We start from the raw sequence: 19,386 nt of genomic DNA, 5'->3' as shown, positions 1-19,386 counted from the left end.
CCTCCCGGCTTTGGCAAATCCTGGGGAGGAGTGTCCTTTCGCCTGCCTTTCAGAGTCCAAATCCCTGCTTCTCTGACACCTTCTGGACACTTCTTTAGCAACTTGTGTCTTGTCACCCTGTCCTTAAAAACACTGAATGTCGGAGATGGAAGAGATCTCCACGGAGCCAAGAACCAAGTCCCAAGTACACTCCATGTGTACACCCTAGAGAGACACCTTTCTTATTCTTGTTCCAGTTTCAGCTGGTGTTTTGGAATTACTATCTAACAAAAAAGAATTGAGCTGAGAGAGGAGAACTGACAAGCTCCAGAGAGAGGATCTGGGGCTGCGCTGGGTGAACGGGAGCATTTTGCTTACCTGGCTGAGGATATTGGAAGGCTCGGGGCTATTCCTGTGACCAGAGAATTCTTTGACTCTGGATGCAAAGGGTAATTAGAGAACTTGCTCAGGAGTTGCCTGGGGAAGCTACAGAATCCGTTTCTTCCATTCTTACTTCCTGTTTGATGTAGCCTTGCCCATTTCCATGGCAACCAGGAAGCTTCTCAAGTTTCACTGAACCATGGCTTGGGGAGATTCAGGAGGAACCAGATGGGGTGGGTGGGAGCCGAGGCTGAGATGTATGTGTCTTCCCATTTTATCCTTACCTCTGGTTTTGACAGGGCTGTCCTCAAAAGCAGATGCAGAAATGCGAGGATCATGATTCTTTTTGTGACCTCAAGGCCCCAGATGCCAATCCTGAGTCATGAAGATGCCTGGCGTGACTCTGCGTCTATTCTGGAAGAATCCTGTGTCTCAGATTCCTCCTGTAGCCTTGTCTACCCTTAAGACCCTGCTCCCTCCTTTTCTCCCTTTAATTTCTACCCCAAGTCACTAGCAAAGGACCGACTTAGTGCAGAGTCACAGAACAGTTATAATTTTTTTTTTTTTTTTTTTTTTTTTTTTTGCTGGGGACCGGGTGATTTGGAAGGAATGAGAACCCTGGTATACAAATTAAGAGCAATGTTGTTTTTCTTGATCTGTGATTTTGACCTTCAATTTCTTCATCAGTAAAGTGTAGAGGTTGACAGACCCTCCTTCATAAGGTGGCCATGAGGATTAAATGGGTGGATATGTGTGTTACCCTTGGAACAATGACAGTCATGCAGAAGGTCCTAGATACACACTAGGGTGGCCTTAAATACAGATGTGCCTCAGGAAGTTTCATTTTATGATTGCTTACAGTGCCCCCTTTCCATTAAAAAATATTATATATATATATATATATATATATATATATATATATTTTTTTTTTTTTTTTCCCAAGGGTAAAGGTTAAAGGCTGCTGAAACTCCCAGAACAATGGTTGGCATGCAGTGGTGTTCCATTAATGCTGATTCCTTGTCGCCTCCTCTTATGGGTCGTCAAGCTCCTCGGCAGGTGGGAGCTTGTTTGTTCCCTGGGATCTCCCAGTGCTCAGCAGTGGTGCTGGTTCCTGAGCTCGCTGTCAGTAAGTACTCGCTGAGTGAGGGCAGGATGAATAGATTCTTTCCATGCATTATCTGCCTCCTTATAAATAAATATATTAACTTCCTACTGACTGCATCATAGCTAATCACTGCTAGAGATGAAGGCTTCGGGGACTTAATGATTTTTGAAAACTATATTCAAGGTTAAATTATGAGTCAAGCCAAGACTTTAAACTGCTGGAAGCAATTTCCTCATATTTCAACAGTTGCTCAACCGCATCCACTTTATTTATTCAATGCCCGGGAGCCCCTCCCTCTCACACTCTCCCTCCTCTGGAGCAGGCACATCCTGGAAGCATCCCTGCCACATCGCCCTGGAAAGGAAGCCGAGGCGCAGAGCACAGTTTAGGGCTGAGGCGCCTCCGGCCTGTGTTTTCCAGGGGGATCAACTGGGAAGTGGGGGGGCGTGTTGTGTTTGTCCTTGGTGTGAATCTCTTCACTTCCTAAATTCTGCATTTACTCACAATGTGTGAGGGACTGAAAGGGGAGATTGGCCTTTGGAATTGGCCCCTCTCCTATCCTATGGGCAGTCTAGCTAACACATAAGGTCTATCCATCCTGAGACTCTAGGAAGGACTAGAGGTGGCAGAGGGGACAGTGGAGGCCCTTAACATCGCCTTTGGATGCTCAAGGGTACTGGGCCCTGCATGTCTCCTTGGTCACCTTTTTCTTATGGTTCTTCTTATAGACCTCAGTGCCTCAGGTTTCTTGGTCTCCCTCAAGGCGGGTGGAGTAAATTTGGTCCATCAAGTAGGGCTGTTCCATCATTCCTGATACGGAGTGGTTTCGTTATTTTTTTGGTTTTGACTTCTTCCTTACATTTTAAGCTTCCCAAGGGTGGTGTTTTGTCTGGTTTATAGTGGATTGTGTTTTTAATAACTAAGATCAAGCATGTGGTCAGATACAACTCTAATTGTTTAGGAGGAAAAAAAAAAAACACATAGCTTTTATCCTGGAAAGATAATTTAGCAACAACCACAGACCAGACCTTCTTTTCTGTGTGGTACCCATTTTCCTGAGAGAAGGTGGTGAGAGGACTTTGAATGTTGAAGGGCTTTTGGGGGGCTTGACAGAGTCATTTCTCTCCTGTTTTACAGAGGCCTGAGAAGGTGTGGACCAGTCTATAAAGGGATGCTGTAGACCCCCAAGGCAGAAAAGGGACAAGAGGGCAACCTTGACCCCAGAAGCATGTGAAGAGGGAGTCAGCAAACTGGAGGGTGTGGCCCTTACCCAGATTCATGGGCTGGAGGGAAGTGACCAAATGGACCATGTGGACTGATGGGGAAGGCCTGGTTGAAACTCAGCAAATAGATGACTCTGGAAAGATCTGAGTACCCAGTTCCCCTGACATGCTGTCTAGACCTGAGGGCCAACCACTGAGCCTGTGTGCTTGTGAACTAAGGATATGGTATCCTTGACCCCTATAGTGATCTCGGCCAATACCAGCATGGCCTGGACCTGCTGAAGACCATTTGTCAACAGTGACTCCTGCTGGTGAGGAGGAGCATTGCACACATAGCCCGAGGAGACTTCCCTGATTCTCAAAACAGATGTGACTCTTGAAGCCCTGGAGTTCTTGGACAAGAGGTGAAGCCATGAGAAATACATTAACACTGAGAAAGAGGGAGATCTTGGATTTATACCTATTAGTAGAAAAGTCTTGAATGATTCATTTAAAAGCAAAAAAAAGATGGGGGCTACCATTCATCATACCCCCCAATGAGTGAAATTTCTTATACCAGTTACAAAACTTGAACAGTGCACAACACTTGGCACGTAATTGGACTTTGGTGCATGCTTTTTAAATGAAGGGGATGGGTGGCTGGATGAGGAGATGAAAATAAGGCTCATTTAACAGCATATTGGGATAAAAACTGCACAGACTCATTCAATTTATTCCTCATAAATGGTAAACATTGCTGTCGTCCTTCTTTCTACACAGGAATCGTTCAAGGGCCCATCTCCTGGAGCAAATGGTGAAAATCGTAATTTGAACTCAGAATAGATTCCCAAACCCATGGAGTTTCCACTCATGTTGTAGTTGAGGGAGGAGTCCTAGGATTGGTGAAAGGGATTTAATTGAAGTAAAGTTGAGCAAAGCCTTCACAAAAGGACACCTTCTGGTTTTCTCTTGAGAATTCTGATCTAGAGTGAGGACCGTGGTCTGAGAGTCCCAGCAGAGCCACCTTCAACAATGCTTGTGTGGGCCATTACTTACAACCATGCCCTACTGGATATAGGAAGGGAGATGGGAATAGAGGTTAGTCAAAGACATAAATTGAGAGACAGAAAAACAAATAGCATGGTGGGCAAAGAGGCCAGGGAAAGAGATCACGTCAATAAAACCGATGCATTGAGATTATTCAACTGAAAGACACAAGTGGGTGGTTTTGCAAGGATTCCTGACAAAATCACATGAGGTTAATTATTTCGACCCCCATTTCCTGCTATCACACTTGACTGAGGGCATCCTGGACTGGAAACGACACCAGTGCCCTCAATAATGCATGTGCAGCAACTAATGATCTCTCTGGAGTATAGCTCAAGTTCCTGGAGTACAACTGAAACTCTAGAAGCAAATTGGCTTTGCAGTAATGACTCCAACATAATTGCTAGTGGTTTCTGGTCCATTTTGGAAAGAAACACAAAGCATGCAATTATTAAGTTTTTTTTTAAGAGCTATGGCTCATCTTGGAATATTAGTAAATATGTGACTGTCGGGAACTCATTTGTGCAGAAGCATCACTTACACTAAGCCCCAGGAGGGTGGAGACCCTGATTGCTTCACGCAGGTTGTTCCCAAGACCTGGCTCATGGGCGAAAACCAGTAAATATTTGAATAAACTGTGCTCTGAAACCGCATTTCTTTGAATACCTGGAAGTATCACACATAGGTAACTAACTACCAGTCTTGGGGACACTTTTGGAAAATCAAGAAGCAGCCTAGTTGGTTTTCAGTTTCATTCATTTATCACATATTGATTGGGCCTCTCCCCTGTGTTAGGAGCTGGGTTTGTTGAGCAGGTCTCGCGGTGACTGGTGCAGGACGTTGGAAGGAGGGTAAATTTTACTCTGACCAGGAAGACAGGAATGCTTTCCCACATGGCTCCCATTTCCGGTTCAGGCAAACAGGCCACTCATACCTTTTCCACTTCCTCAACTGCACATATCCCTGCTTAGCAGAGGTTCCCCCATGTACAAATTTCTGGGACCTGGAAAAATCACCCACCCGCCATTGCCTAATGCTCACAGGTCCATCAAAACCACGAACCTAGGAATTCACTTCTGAGCCCGTCGGGTATCTGGACTGTGGGAGGAGGATTGCAGCCTGAAGGGCTATTGTGCCTCAAGATAAATAGCTGAGTATCAGCTGCACCAGGGAGCACTGGATAACTGTTTCTTATGGAAATAAATAAATAAATAAGATTCCTTTAGGCTGGAACAGGTTCTTTCGGGTGCAGGTAGACCTGGCTGTGAGGTGCTTGTGCTGTGGTGTTCCCACGAAGCAGAGGACACACGGAATCACGGCTCTTCTGTGGCTGGAGGACCTCCGGGAAACACTTGGTAGGGTGGAAGCGCTCACAGTGGAGTTTCCCCACCCAGCTCAGGAGAAAGGCCCTGAAACCAATCATGAGGCTTGTCTCCTTGTCTCCTGGGGTCCTAGATGCCCCCTGACTGTTATTTAAATCTTCTGTTTGTCCTCAAGAGTGTACTCTTTCCACTTTGCATGGAGAGATATAGGGCATGGGGACAAAAGAAAGATCATATGTCTGCATAGTGAAGCTTCATGCCACCTGGGCTCCCTTTGATGACAGTAGGAATTATAATAATTGTGTTAATAATGGTATCCTATACTTGGCTTTTATTAGATCTTATTAGTACCTATACAGTCCATCTCATGGCATCTTCCCATCAGTCCTCTGAGGTAGGCACTGTTACTATCCCCATCTTACAGATGAGCAAACCAAGTTTAGGCAAGGTAAGGAGCATGTTTCAAGAAACAGAGCCGGCAAGTGTTTAACCTCTCAGTTGAATGCCACCAGGTCCTAAGCCCTCATCCACAGCACCCTAGGCTGCACAAGGCATTCGGGCAGCAGCCTGACTCAACCACCTGACTCCCACTTGAAGTTCATGCCCACACTGACAGCAGGAACCATAGGCTGTTACTTTACCCCTTGAAGCCTGAGTCTCCTTATGTACGGGCAGAATAACTGCACAGGACTGAATGGGAATTGGTTTCCAGTACTTGTGGGAATCCAGTGTGCACTGAGAGCTAAGAAGGTCATTTCAATATCAGCAGGCATACAGGCCTCAGGACCCACATGTATGGTGTGCTTACCCTAAGTGCATATGAGAATTGGGATTGCCCATCAAAGCATTTGAACATTGGCACTTTTTGAATCCACAGCTTCAAGCTGAGCTCTGTCGGATTATAACTCCTCCTCAGGGGGTTACCTGCATGGTTACTGTAAATGAAGCCTGTGGATGTTTTGGTGTCAAGTGGCAGCCTCGAAATATTGTCCCAGCAAAGTTAATTACACGTACCCAATGCTCTCCATGTACCTTCTCCGTTTCTCGCACAGTCAGGTTTGCAATTTCCTGTGCTTTCCCTTGATCTATTTTTATATTACCACATAATAATTCAACCCCTAAATATATCCATCATCCTGGATTTGCATTTTTTTATATTAAGTTGCTTCCTGCCTCGCATAGTTTAATCAGTGTTTGCTCAACTCTCTGAGTATCAGAGACAGTAGGATTATAAGATGTGGGTCCCAGCCCAGCCTTGGGTGGCTTGTCTTCTCTGTGACTTGGGGCAGATCCCTTCTGTCCATTTTGGGCTAAGAGTGCTCATTTAAAAAATGGGGGGGGGGGGCGGTGAGACCTACACTACAGAATGGTTGTGTGGCTCACAATGGGCACTATATGTGGGAAGAATTGGTGTTAGTAATGGCCCATCTTTGGGTGAGTTTATTGAGCATTGCCAAGACCTCAGTACCATGGGTGCCCAGAGGGGGGTAGGGGAATAAGAATAGCAAGCTTGTGATCTGTGAAAGCAAACTGGCCCTGCCTAATCCTTCCGATCTGTGTGACCTTGGATATGGAATTTAACCTGGCAGCACCTCAGATTAGACAGAATGGCTGTCAAGTAGAGATGAAATCATACCCACGTCACTGATCTATGTTAGGATTCACTCAGTGCTTCCCAAATGGGGGTAATTTTTGTCCCCAGGGACCAATTAGGGATGTTCAGTGATGCTTTCGGTTGACACAGTGGGGGACACAAGGTGCTACTGATACCTCAGGAGTAACCAGGGACATTGCTGAACATCCTACAATGCACAAGACAGTCCCCCAACATAGAATTACCCAGTTCAAAACATCAACGGTGCTGAGGTTCAAAACCCTTCATCAGCTGACATGATACTTGTACACGTGGGTCCTCGCACACACCCAGCTCCAGCACAGGCCTGGTCCCTGTGCCCAGTGTGTCCATGTCCGAGTTCCCCATCTGCCAGCTTCTTGGATGAAAGGCACTAGTCTGATGCCTCTTTGAATCTCTCTGGGTATTTAGTATAGTGACTACACAAAAGACATACTCTGTAATGGCCGGTGAAATCAATAGCTCCCTTAGAGGTGACTGCAATTTGGTTTCAGTGTTGGACTGGGGGGTGGTAGAGATATATAGATGTAGGGGATCAGTGTTCAGGAAAGAGGGTGGGGCTTTGCAAGAAGGCACTGATGAGTGCTGCAGGAAGGGAGTCCGGCCCTGGCTCGCCACAGTGCTCGGCCCTTACAGAAGAATACACGCTAGATGAGGGGGTGGGCATCTTTGGATCTCCAGCCCTGGGAAGACAGCCCCTCTTCTCTGAGTCAAACTTGAACTACCCAGGATGAGGTCTGTTGAGGCCTACAGTAGTCATCTGGCTCCTGTGTTTGTCTTAGGAGGAAACAGTGGTGCAGCTGAATACTGGGAGAATCTGGACCAGAGCTCATAGGTGCGTGTCTGAATGAGCATCATCATATCCTCGAGGGCTAGCAGGCAGCTTGATACACCAGAGTTGCTTGACAAAATGTCCCCACCTATCTCAGGAAAAGAGGCCTTTGAAACTCCATCCACTTCTTGTCCTCTGGGACCTGCCTGCACCCTGACTTATGAATATTTATTCCCACTGCTTGTCTGCTCTCATGTTTTCATCTGATTCGTGACTATACTCTTTCTATTTTGCATGGGGATGGGGTGGGGATCAAGGACGGTTCACAACTCCTCAGGGTGTAGTGCTTTGCCACCACATCTCCTTGCAACAGTAGCATGGCATAACAACGGTATAAATAATGCCAGCTTATAGTTCCTGAGCTTTGGATACTTATTCATGCTTATATGTTTCATCTCGTTACATTCTCCCATCAGCATTCTCAGGCGGGCACTGTTACTATCCCCATCTTACAGATGAGCAAACCAAGGTTTAGCTAAGGTAAGCAGCATGCTTTAAGTAACAGAGTTAGGATGCGTTCAACCTCACAGTCGAATTACACCAGCTCCTAAGTCCTTACCCACAGCACCCCAGGCTGCAGAAGGCACTTGGGCAGCAGCCTGACTCAGTGACCTTGACTTCCACTTGAAGTTCATGACCATGCTGACAGCAGGGACCATAAGCAGTTACTTTACCTCTTAAAGCCTGAGTCTCCTTATCTGTAAAATGGGCAGAATAACTGCACAGGACTGAATGGGATTTGGTTTCCAGTATGTGTCCACCCCCTTCCCTCCATGGACATCCAGTGTGCACAGAGAACTGAGAAGGACATTTCCATTTCATGTCCTCTGAGAACCCACAATTCAGAGCACTTTCTAGAGGAGGCACAGATGCCCTGCCCTGCTCAACCCCATGGGAATCTTGGGAGCAATGAGGCGAAGTCTTTTAGTTACAGGTATTTTCTCTCTTGCTTTAGAAAAGTGCGCAGGCCAAGGGTTGGGGAGGTAGCTCAGTGGTAAAGTGCTTGCCTAGCATGGATAAGGCCCTAAGTGTGATACCCAGCACTGCAGGAAAAAACAAAACAAAACTATAAAAGTGCCCAGGCCACAAATTAGCAGGCAATCACTCCTTGCTAAATTGCATGCATAATTAGACACAGAAGAAAAGGACACACACATATGTATATGCAGAAATAGATGGAAAAGACACTTATCCTCAGACTTTCAACCTTAAATTCTTAAAAACCTGACCTCTGGTTCACCCTTTAAATGACAGGCACCAGGACACTCTGGCTGAGAGGACCTCCCTGGGTGGCCTCTGGTCCCATTCTGTAGTTTCCTGGAACTTTCTCTGCTTCCCTGATGCTGTCTCTGATCCTTCTTGCCTTCAATGATTTCCCCTTTCCTAGGATCAAGTCTCTATATCTTACCAAAATGCTTCACGTGTCCCAGCTCTGAGAGGTGTCTATAGCAAGATTTGATTGGAATCATGACAGAGTAAAACAAGGTGAAATGTAGACTCAGGAAACCAGGATTTAATCTTCCCAGGGTCCTTCAACTCTCAGAGCTTCAGTTTCTGCCTTCGTAACAAGGAAACGCTCACCCCCTCTTCTTCTGCTTTTGGAAGTCAGGTAGGATAGTGCCTGCTGAAGAGTCTCACATCAGGATGGGACGAAGACATAAGACATTCATGCGTGTCTCACCCACCAGATGAAAGGTCTCATGAAAATACAGACACCCTTCTTTGCATCTTTTAGAATCCCTTCTAGTGATTTCTCCCATAGAGGTGATACACAGACACTGTCCCCTCATGCAGTGTCTACATGTTAAAATTTGTGTTATGGGTTTGTAATATAAAGCACACTGATGCCCAGAAAAAGAGGAACATAGACGTGGTTCCCCTTTCTTTCTCCCGGTTCTATTTTTCTCTTTTTATTCCTATTGGATCACTTTGGTTTGGTTTGGTATGATGAAAGAGCTGGGAAACATATCAGTTGAATAGAAGCAAATGCATCTCTACTCGCACAGAAGACATAGGAAAAAATCATCAATTGCAATTAGGTACAGAGCTTGCACCGCCAACCTGAGCACACTCGAGCTCTTTTAAAAATGAGCAGAGAGTTGAACAGAGAGGGGAGCAGCTGGGGTGGAGGAGCAGAGGTCAGGTGATCAGGAAAGCCCATGTGTGGTATGCTGCAGCGCTCCCCCTGCCCAGGACTGCCACCCAAGCTCAGCAGCAGCTGCAACCACACGTGTTGAACACAAGAGGGAGAGGAAGCTCCACGCAGCTCCAACCCAGGACCCACTTCTTAGCACTGTTCCTCTCTCCTGTTCTATGGAGTGCCTGCTCACCTGTGGCCAAGGTGGTGCTAATAAAGTTTTTGTTGAAAGCTGTCAGCTGATGGATGACTTCAAGGCCTCTGGGTGCCTTTTCCCTTGTTTGCGAAGTGGTTGGCTCCAGGGATTGACGGATGGAAAGAAAATAAACAGCAGTGGTTTCTTTCTTCTACCTGGCTCCCAGGGGAAAGGGGCAGAGGCAGAGTAAAAGAGGAGGACACACACAGAGAAAAACCATGCCAAGAATGCTCACAGCAGAGGCTGCACAGGGGAGGGGTGGGGAGGGGTGACTCTCACCCCCTCGAGGAAGGGAAATGACATGAAATAAAACCAGAGACTCTCATCTTCTGATCCTGAGTCTCCCCCTTTTTTCCCCCACCCATGGGGGAGACTTGAACTGGGCCTGCTTTGTTTATGTAGGAGAGACTTCGGTGTCTTTAAACACATGTACCAGATCAAAGGCCTTTCAGGATAAAAGAAGCCTTGGTCAGATGTGGTCCAAAAGCCTCCTTTTAGCCTGGCAGGCGGGGAGTCAGCCCTTACGAGATGAAGGGCCCACAGGAAGACGTGTCTCGTAATAGCCAACGAAATAAAAACGAAAAGCTACTGATTGCAGAGGAAAACGCAAGGACTCATTATAAACTAATTTTTGGTTATTAAAAAATGGATGGAGGGTAAGGAACAGGGTGGAGATGGGAATCATGAGTCCTCATTTTAGACCAGCAAGCATTTATTGAACACCTACTATTTAGGTCATTACTTTACTACATCATTATCTTATCCGATGAGGAGAGTGGAGAGAAGCGTGTTAGAGGAAGTGTCCGCTGTCCACTCACCGTGGACAGGTTGAGGATTGAAGAGCTCCTGGGTGGGGCAGATAAGCAGCCTTCAGCTCATGATAATGTAGACTATGCATCAAATTGCATTCTACTGTCATGTATGACTAAAAAAAATAAGTAAAAGTTAAAAAAAAGGTGGCAGACTGGAGCTGTCTACTGCTGAGGCCCTGTGAGTACTGTTGGGCTTTGGGCCCTGGTGAGAGAGTAGGAAGTTCCTACTGGAGTCAGATGGAGGCCCCAGATGTGGGGGAAGGGGGACTGTGAAGTCACAATGGTATTCATGAGGGTGGCCCGCAAGGGAGCCCCTGGCTGCAGAGCCAAGCCTGCCAAGGTGCTGGGAGAGGGCCTGGGAGGAAGGGCCAAGCAACAGTTGGCAGGCTGTGGAAGAGGGGGACACAAAGTTTGGAGGTAGGAGGGTGTCTCTGGGAGGAGAGAGCAGCGCCCACCCACTATAGGCGGGGAGGCAGTGCTGGGGTGGTAAGGCAAGGTCTGGCTGAGGCCCACTGATGCCAGAGGCTTGGCCCCTCCCCAGGTAGAGGGGGCCCACATATGGGCTGGGGTTGGGGGGCATGGTATAGCTGTCCCAGATGGCCTGGAACTCACCCATCAGAAGGCAGTGGATGTGCTGCGGAGCTTTCTGTTTCTCCCAGTTCAGGTCCTCAGTGGTGACTGGACAGGCCAGTTCCAGAAGTGGTGGCAGCCTCAGAGGTCCCCCTATTGATGTGATGGCAAAGGAAACTTTCATTTCTGTGGCCTACCCGTATTCCCCATGGATGAGCATTTCTTCCTTGGCAATGGCTGTCCCGCTCTGCCTACAGCCACCTTCTCACACTGGGCCTTCTTTGCCATCCATTTCCCTGCAAATGCCATGATCTTGTTATTTTTTAGTGCTGAGTAATATTTCATTGTGTATAAATGCCACATTTTTTAATCCATTCATCTATTAAAGGGCATCTAGGTTGGTTCCACATTCTAGCTATTGTGAATTGTGCTGCTGTAAACATTGATGTGGCTGTGTCCCTGTAGTATGCTCTTCTTAGGTCTTTTGGGTATAATCCAAGAAGGAGAATAGCTGGGTCAAATGGTGGTTCCATTCCCAGCTTTCCAAGGAATCTCCATACTGCTTTCCAAATTGACTGCACCAATTTGCAGTCCCACCAGCAATGTATGAGTGTACCTCCCCCCCCCCCACCCCCATCCTCGCCAGCACTTATTGTTGTTTGACTTCATAATGGCTGCCTTTCTGACTGGAGTGAGATGGTATCTTAGGGTGGTTTTGATTTGCATTTCTCTGATTGCTAGAGATGGTGAGCATTTTTTCATGTATTTGTTAATTGATTGTATGTCCTCTTCTGAGAAGTTTCTGTCCAAGTCCTTGGCCCATTTGTTGATTGGGTTATCTGCTTTTTTGTTGTTTAACTTTTTGAGTTCTTTGTACACTCTAGAGATTAGGCCTCTATCTGATGTTTGAGGGGTAAAAATTGGTTCCCAGGATGTAGGCTCCCTATTCACCTCGCATATTATTTCTCTTGCTGAGAAAAAACTTTTTCAGTTTGAATTCGTCCCATTTGTTGATTCTTGGTTTTAACTCTTGTGCTATAGGAGTCTTATTAAGGAATTTGGGGCCTGCCCCCACGAGATGAAGATGAGGACCAACTTTATCTTCTATTAGACGCAGAGTCTCTGGTCTGATTCCTCAGTCTGCCGTCTTGAAAGGTACCTAAACAGGCTCCCCGAGGGAAGAAGCCCCTCATCCTTGGAGCCACCATCCCACCTGGGGTTTCTGACAGGAAGAAGCCCAGAGCCCCCACCTCTGCCAGCTGTCAGTAGTTTGGACACCTGGGATCTCCAGGTCCAGGGGTAGCTCCATTCCCACCATTGATAGCAGGCCCCCCAGCCTGGGCAGCCCAACCCACTCAGCCCTTGGTGCTGACAGACGTAGAAATCCCACCGTGGGGGCCTGTGCCAGCACCCACACACATTCTGCTGGCAGCCAGGCTGCAAGTCCACTGGAGCAACTAGTCCATCAGCCTCTGCAGCTGCTACTCAGAGGCCAGGGACTGTGAACAGTGTTTGTCCCAAGAACAGGCTGCCCCAGTCAGCATGGGACAACCAAGATTCATCCCCCTTAATGCTGCCAGTGTCAGTTGCCTCAATTGCAACTTGGAAGACAGATTTGTCCCCAGTTCTTCCATCTCCCATGGCAGAAATGGGCATCTGCTAAAAAAGTAGAGGGACCCCCCAAACCTGAGAACACCATGGGGCAAGTTTGGGATAGAACAGCTCCAGGGCCTGCCCCTAGGCAGAGCACCACCATGAGGACCAAGGGAGAGAAGGCAAAATACAAACCAGGGTAAGCAACCACTGATGTTTGTGCAATTCATGCCATCCCCCAAAGCCTGACCGTGCAGAACCCCTGAAGCTCTCCTGGGAGGAACAATCACCACCTTCAGAAAGGCCACCTTGACTTGTAAGTTTGTCCCCATGCAATCGAGGAACCTGGGAGCCCAAACTAGCTCCCGGATCTCATATCTGTCTTTGGGGTTCTGTTCATCTCCTCCCCAAGTGAAGGAAAGAGAAGCATGAGACAGCATTTACAGGGTAAATGGGGCTTTGACATATTCAGCGCCACTAACTAGACCATCCCTATAGTGGTCACTTTACAGGGGACAAAAACCAACTCTGTTCTTGGAGCCACGAGGGCCACTCCTTTAAGTGACAAAAGGCGCCCCCTTACAGGAACCCTGAATTCCACCTCGGAGCATCAATACCTCCATGAACCAGGCTGCATATATTTACAGAGGGAATCATATCACCCATTTCCCTGGTGGTAAAGGTGAGGCTCTGGGAAAGGACATGAATTATGAGTTAGTCAAGGTCCTGCCTGGAAGAGCTGGGACTGGAATTCTGGAAATCTGGCTCCAGAGCCTCATGTGCAGAACCCTGCAGGGGAGGCCTGATGCCGGGAGCTTGGAAGGGGGGGACCCATCAAGTTGGGGTGGGGGGCTCAGAGAAGAATGAAGAGATGGGTGTGGCTGGGGAATTCGTCCAGAGGGGGAGACCAATAGGAGAGGGAGGGGATCGAGTGAGGGGACTGCATGAGCAAGGCCAGGCAGCTGGAGTGTGTGGGTCAGGCAGAGGAATGACCTGTGAGCAGCTGGGGGTGCAGGGACGGAGGGGGACAGGATTCAGAAGGAAAAGAAGGTTGGGCCACACCATGGAAAGAGCCAGGTCTGGCAGGGAGACACCACCCCTCCCTGCTCCATGCTCCAACTGTCTTTGAGTCTGTGCCTTGAACTTCCCCAAACCCTCCCTTCTCACCACCTCCACTGGCCCTATTCCACCCCTCCCAGCTCTCACCTCCTCCCTGCCTCGCCCATAACAAGACAAAAAGCTCAAAGCTGCTGGCCATTTCCATGTAGTTCTTTTCCCTGCACCTTGTCCCCACATCTGTCTTAACTTGAACTCCAGGTCGGCTCTGTAGGGGCAGTGGTGGGTGACACACAGGATCTCCCTGCTTTAGAGCTGGAGAAACTGAGGCCCAGAGAAGTAATTTCTACTTCTATTTCAGATCTTGGGCCATCACCCCCTTGAGGAAGCCCTCCCTGCACTCTCTACTACCCTGTCAGGCCTGGTTTTTGGTTATTTGTTCTCAGAGGACCAAGGATTTTTGCTGTAGAGAACTGGCCTCAGGTTGTCACTGTCTATTCATTCACATGGATTAGTTTATGTCTTTCTATGTCACTTGGCATGCAGGGGACACTGGAGAAACACTGAGCGACTGAATGACAGTTTGGGTTCTTGTGACAAGTAACAAGAAGAGGTGTTAGTAGAACATGGATGGGGCACCACATGGTCCCCACTTGGGGTATAAAAAGTCTAGGAAGCTTCTATAAGGGGGTGATGACCTGGTTGGAGCTTGAAACCTGAGTTGCTGGTAGCAGCTGGAACATGCAGGATGGTACCTGGCAGGAGGTGAGCCCCTGGCTCCTGTCACCTTCAGGAATCTGGGTTCAAGGTCCAGTGGTCTAGGTAGCTGGGAATGTGGGCCTGTGAAGGCCTCTGCCCCAAGCTCCATAACCCCAGGCGACTTTGAGGCAGGCAGGGTGGCACACCCTTCCTCTGCTCAATCCCCTTTGTCCAGTGGTAGCCAAGGGGCATCTGACTCACCTCCTCTTTGCCCCACTTCCCCACAGTGAGATTTATTTTAAAGTTACCTGAAAATCCCTCCAGCCTTCCTGATTCAGCCACCCTGTCCTCTGTGATTCTCTTGTGAAGGTCAACTGAGGGTCCCTGAAGGACTGCAGCCCATGCACCTCACTGGCTCAGCTTACCCACCCCACCCTGTGGCTCTCCACTCTCCCCCACCAGGTGGCAGAGGCCTCTGGAGGTCTTCCCACCAGGAGTCTAGAACAGGCTTATTTATGTAGAATAAAAAAATTATGTATTTCATCCCATTTTCCTGGTCTTTGACAAAACAATTCTATTTGCATAAGACTAATAATTCAGTGACCTCCTTAAAGGCCATTTTTCTCTTGATTCTGGCCCATACAGAGGCCATGCTCTGTTAGAGTGGGAAAATAATTTTTTCTTGGTCAGATTTATAGCTATAAGCAGAGCACTCTGTGAAAATTCTTTCTAGTGAGTAGTCTGGGCTTAATATTTCCTATACTTACAAATTATGAAGGAGACCTTCCAAACATTGTGGTTCCTCTGTGCACCTCATATCCCTTCTCATTATCTGGACCACAAGCCAATTTCAAATTTCCCCATCCAAGCAAATGGCCTAAGGACAGAGAACTCCCAGATGCTCAAACAACAAGGAAACCAGAGAGCCAGGACAGGGCCTCTGTAGTAGTGAGGAGCCTGACCAGAGAGCCAAGTAAAATGAAAGCCTCCTGCTACCCAACTCTGAGGGCAAAGCTGCCAGGAAGTGAGAGGGAAGGGGACATCATGTCTCTGAGCCTCCACTTTGCCCCAGGATCACAGAGGTCAGGGTGAGACCTGTGCTATGCATCTAAGCAGTCTGCCACCAGGTCCCATGTGGGAGAAGGTGGATGTCATCTTAGCAAAAGAGTTTTCTCTTGGACCCCACAGGAGTGGGTCCTGACCTGGAAGAGGATGGTCTGGTGGCTGGTCCAGCTGAGCTGCCAGGTTGAGAGGCCAGCACAGATGTGCACCTAGATGCAGCCTTGCTCATGGTGGTGCTGGTGCCCCGAGGCCAACTTGGGCATTTCTGCTTGGGTGGGCCCTTTGGGGATGGCACTGAAAGGAGGGGCCTAGGTGGCTCCAAGATCATGGTTGCTGTTTGTCCTGTGTAACTTGGTCACCATGGAAATACTCTGGTGGTGGGGGCCACAGAGAGTCAGGCCCAAGCTTGCCTCATAGGTCTGTCTGGTGCTCGAGGGTCCCTCCTCTTAGAAAGGAGATGCTCATTACCCACAGGCTGCTCCCAGGTTCTCTGCTCTCAGGTTCCACTGAGGACACTGCCAAGGGCATAGTCATGCAAGTTGGTCTTTCTGGGGTGGTGCTGGCCCCTCGATTTCTGCTTGGGTGGCCTTTGTGTCAAGCATTAAATGGAGGGGAACTGGTGACTCCCTGCTCATGTTTGCTGCTTGTCTTTTGTCCCTTGGTCACTGGAGGTATTCTGGTTAGAGGTGCTGCAGGTTTTCATGCTCCAGGCTTGCTGTCTGGGCTTGGAGTTTCTCTTCTTTTGGAGCAGATGCTCAGTGCTCCAAAGGCCAGTATCACATCTGGAGGGAGGTCTGTAGTCGTAGAAGCCAGTGATTCCACAGCATGGACTTTCAAGTGCAGGTGGCCTTTCTGGAAATGGTGTTGGTCCCCTGCATTGATCGTAGGGGTTTCTGCTTCGGATGACTTTGGAGATGGCAGTAAAATTAGAAGCACCCATAGCTAGGGTGTCTTAGCAGGTCCTAAGCTGGACCCATGGTGCCCAAGTCCTGGAAAGTCCCACAAAGGAGAATAAGCCAGGGCAGTCCCTGCCAGAACCTGGACTCTCCAGCCTTTGAACCCAAAGGTGCAGGATGCCAGCCTTGCCTGTCTTGAGTGTAGTAGTTGCCAAGTGCTTCACAGTCATTGCACAGGAGCATTGCTGGCACAGTCAGGCATTTCACTGAGATGAATCCAAACCAGGGGAACAGGTTTTTGAGCAGTATTGGATGTGGGAATATATAATGTGATTGGCTTTCTAGAAGGTAACCTCATCGCCATGGTTCCTGATGGGCACTGCTGAAAATACAGAACCATCCGGAGGACTGAAAATTTGATGAGTCATTCATTTATTTATTTTTATACCAGATATTGAACCTGGGGTTCTTAACCACTAAGACACATCCTCAGACTTTTTTTTTAAAATATGTTTATTTAGAGACAGATTCTAGCTAAGTTGCTTCAGACCTCTCTAGCTTGCTGAGGCTAGTTTTGAACTCCATATTTTCCTGTCCCATCTTCCCCAATGCTTGGACTATGGGTGTGTGCCTCCAAGCCCTGCTGGGCCTTTCATTTTGGCCAGATCTGAGCCTCTTAGTACTTTTGTTAGGAAATGGCCAGGAGGAGGGGGAGTGGATCTTAAATGGATGGTTTGTTATTGTAAAGGGCTGGGGATTATAATTTGAATTAATCTAACAGTCTTCTTAATATTGTCCTGAGCATTGAATTTACCCATATTGACCCTACCTCTCCCCCTGCCCAATGCCACTGTGGATCACTGAGGGTTCTCTATGGTCTGAGTTTAGCCACAACCGTTTTCTTGGTTACTTCTCATAATGACACACTCATGAACTGCATATCTTGACTGGTAACTAAAGCTTTCGTTGGTGCTTTCAAATATGAAACTATAAATTTGTTATCAAGTGACTTGTCTAGAAATCATTTTCTTCCAAATTGTTCCAAAGAGGTCAGACTGGAAGAGGACCTAGTCACTGGCCAGGCTGACCTTCTTCAGGTGTTCCAGCCCCTCAGTGATTTCCATCAGTTCCCCCTCTTTGTAAAATCATGCAATAGACTTGTGTTTGGGGAAGCAGCAGGCTTAGGATTGAAGCAGGAGTTCAACTGAGGTTTTCAGCAGGAGGCTATGATAGGAGTCCTCAGTGCTTCCCCAGTGAGCTTGCCTTTTAATAGCAGGTAACCCTGGGAATGGGACAGCTATCAACAACTAATAGATATCAGTACTCACATGAAACAGCTGATGTGCTGTGTTCACCAGCCTATTCTTTTTTTTTTTTTTTTTTGATATTGTTTTTTAGTTGTCAATGGACCTTTATTTTATTTATTTATATGTGGTGCTGAAAATTGAGCCCAGTGCCTCACACATGCTAGGCAAGCACTCTACCACTGACCCAAACCCCAGCCCCATCAGCCTATTCTTTAAGAAGAAAGGATGTTCATAACCTGTTAGTGTCAGGAAAGCCAAAGGAGCACATGTACTAGTCTCTGGGGAGTAGTAGCCTTCTAGGGCAGGCTCCCTGACTGTGTGTTAATTAAGTGTCCTGGTCCATGTGGGCAAGATGAAAGTCAACCTCAGTGTGAACTGGGAAGCACAGAGCTGATGACCAAAGAGAGCTGTTCTTTGACACTGCATTTCCTTCATCTATCCTGTTTAGCATGAGGAAGATTTTTTTATCCTTGTGGAAATTGAGTTAATAGGTGGTAAATAAATATCTTAGTTGCTTGTGATGTGGCTGAGGAGCACTTTCAAGTGTTTAAAAAACTGGTTTCTGTATATCATTGTATAGCTAATTGCAATTCTTGTGAAACTTTCTCATAGGCTGTTTCTGGTTTTATTGGGATTTTTTTCAGCTGCATTGTGAATTGGATGAAGGACATTTTCCCTTCTTATAAATGGTTTTGTGGAATTTTGAGATTTGGGTTTTTATTCACATTTGAAGGGAATAAATCAACCAGCCTTAAGAACATGACATCTTTCTGATGGATAGAAGCAATTCAAGGAAGAATAAGGATGATGTCTTTTAGAAATGCTATAGGAATATTTGTTTGGGGGTCAATAAATAACATGCTTAGAGTTTAATAAATATTTTGTTATGTCATCGTAGTTTCTACATTTTTGTATTCTAGTAGAATTTTATCTAGTTTTAATATTTGTTTTTAAGCAGACATCTTTATCTTGAGAGATATCATTTAGTGTTACTTTTCAAAATTTGCAGCTGTGTAAATCCAGATGCTTGGTGAAGCTGCTCTAGTGTGAGGAAAGCCTCTCCTGTTAGGCCAGGAGCCTGTAAGGCACCATCAGCACATATGAAACCTGCTATGTATTATAAGCAACAGGAAATAGCACAGAAGCTGCAAGTGCATTTAGGTCATTTGGAAGTTGAATTCTTGTCATATCTTTACTTTGCTTAACATATCTTCTCCCCTTTAGTTCTTTCTTATAGTAATTTGAAGCTGATGAATTTACTGGTATTTTCAGGAGAGCATATACAATTAAAATATTTTTCAATTCAGTATCAGTTCAAAGAACTTAGCATCACCTGCCTCTCACCTTTGGTGGGAAGGTAATGAGCAGCCACTTAGCTCTGTGTGCACAAGGATGATGGTCCTGAGTCTCCTGGGATGGCTAACTAAATCTGGAAGTTCCTTAGGAGATGGAAAGACATCAGCTCCTCATGTTCCATTCAACAGTGAGCACAGGGCGCTCAGTGAACATGCATTCGGTTTGTGAGTGTCCCCTGCAGGGACTGGTCTCCTATTCCCT

At 47.1% G+C, this 19,386-nt stretch overlaps 1 protein-coding gene across 5 annotated transcripts in view; it reads left to right on the top strand.

The window, feature by feature from the left end:
- Positions 1–19,386, top strand: part of LOC114082774 (E3 ubiquitin-protein ligase rififylin) — a 786,130-nt gene that overhangs the window by 762,221 nt on the left and 4,523 nt on the right. The window contains exons 1-2 of one of the 5 annotated variants that reach the window (XR_011705824.1): positions 12,911–13,125; positions 13,395–13,491. The exons of 1 other annotated variant lie outside the window; for it this stretch is intronic. The gene's annotated coding sequence lies outside the window, so the exon portion shown is untranslated. Of the gene's footprint in view, positions 1–12,262; positions 12,372–12,910; positions 13,126–13,307; positions 13,492–19,386 lie in introns of those variants that run through there. 3 more of the 5 variants (XR_011705823.1, XR_011705825.1, XR_011705822.1) reach the window with 3 other exon arrangements.

Source organism: Marmota flaviventris (genome assembly GCF_047511675.1).
Source record: "Marmota flaviventris isolate mMarFla1 chromosome 17 unlocalized genomic scaffold, mMarFla1.hap1 SUPER_17_unloc_1, whole genome shotgun sequence".
NCBI lineage: Eukaryota > Metazoa > Chordata > Mammalia > Rodentia > Sciuridae > Marmota > Marmota flaviventris.
This window is presented reverse-complemented; position numbering and strand designations above follow the sequence as displayed.